Genomic DNA, 1,430 nt, shown 5'->3' on the forward strand with positions numbered 1-1,430 from the left:
GGTCGTAGGTTCGAATCCTGCCTCGGGCATGGATGCGTGTGATGTCCTTAGGTTAGTTAGGTTTAAGTAGTTCTAAGTTCTAGAGGACTAATGACCACAGCAGTTGAGTCCCATAGTGCTCAGAGCCATTTGAACCATTTGAACAAATCGACGTTAGCGATATGGGTCTGTAATTTAGGGCATTACACTTATTTTCTTTCTTGGATGTTGGTGTGAGTTGTGCAACTCTTCAGTCTTTAGGTACGGATCTTTCGACCAGCTAACTGTTGTATATGCTTTTTAAATATGGAGCTATTTTATTAGCAAGCCACCAATATTGGGATCATCATCAAATATAATTAATTGTGTCCTTTGAGACTCCCGTCTCGTTATTATCTCACGATAATGATCAAATATGATCGAAGCAGACTAAATCAATTAAAATTTGTGCTGCGGCCGGGACTCGAACCCGGGTCTTCTTGCTTACTAAGCAGATATGCTACCACTACACCACCGAGGCACTATGGCAGATATAGCTGCACGAACTACCTAGGTCGACTTCCCTCCCCAACACAAACTTAATTCATTTTCCCTTAATACCGTCACTATTGCCAGGGCTCGCCGGTATTGGCGAGCTACCCAGCATTGGACGTAGCGGGACGTCTGCTGTACCATATGCTGATCTTCTCAGATCTTATAATTAAATGTGTCCTTTGAGACTCCCGTCTCGTTATTATCTCACGATAATGATCAAATATGATCGAAGCAGACTAAATCAATTAAAATTTGTGCCACAGCCGGGACTCGAACCCGGGTCTTCTTGCTTACTAGGCAGATATGCTACCACTACACCACCGAGGCACTATGGCAGACATAGCTGCACGAACTACCTAGGTCGAGTTCCCTCCCCAACACAAACTTTAATTCATTTTCCCTTAATACCGTCACTATTGCCAGGGCTCGCCGGTATTGGCGAGCTACCCAGCATTGGACGTCGCGGGACGTCTGCTGTACCATATGGTGATCTTCTCAGATCTTATAATTAAATGTATCCTTTGAGACTCCCGGCGAGCCCTGGCAATAGTGACGGTATTAAGGGAAAATGAATTAAAGTTTGTGTTGGGGAGGGAACTCGACCTAGGTAGTTCGTGCAGCTATGGCTGCCATAGTGCCTCGGTGGTGTAGTGGTAGCATATCTGCCTAGTAAACAAGAAGACCCGGGTTCGAGTCCCGGCCACGGCACAAATTTTAATTGATTTAGTCTGCTTCGATCATATTCGATCATTATTAAATACTTTATAAATAAAGGCTGGGTATTTGGGTGTCGTGTACTTCATGTCTTTCTCATTCTCTCCGTCACTCCTTTGATAGGTAGGTAGTTCTTACCCCATCGCGATTATTTCCAGACGGTAAGTGACAAATATACCAAGTTTGGTTGAAATAGGTTCAGT

The 1,430-nt window shown here is 44.2% G+C and overlaps 2 non-coding genes across 2 annotated transcripts; both read right to left on the minus strand.

Annotated features, from left to right (window-relative positions):
- Positions 1–427: 427 nt before the first annotated feature.
- On the minus strand, positions 428–499 carry Trnat-agu (transfer RNA threonine (anticodon AGU)). The gene has a single exon. It is a non-coding gene; the product is annotated as a tRNA-Thr (tRNA).
- A 269-nt stretch (positions 500–768) lies between these two features.
- Positions 769–840, minus strand: Trnat-agu (transfer RNA threonine (anticodon AGU)). Its single transcript has one exon. It is a non-coding gene; the product is annotated as a tRNA-Thr (tRNA).
- Positions 841–1,430: the final 590 nt, after the last annotated feature.

The sequence above is a fragment of the Schistocerca gregaria genome, chromosome 3 (genome assembly GCF_023897955.1).
Source record: "Schistocerca gregaria isolate iqSchGreg1 chromosome 3, iqSchGreg1.2, whole genome shotgun sequence".
Taxonomy (NCBI): domain Eukaryota; kingdom Metazoa; phylum Arthropoda; class Insecta; order Orthoptera; family Acrididae; genus Schistocerca; species Schistocerca gregaria.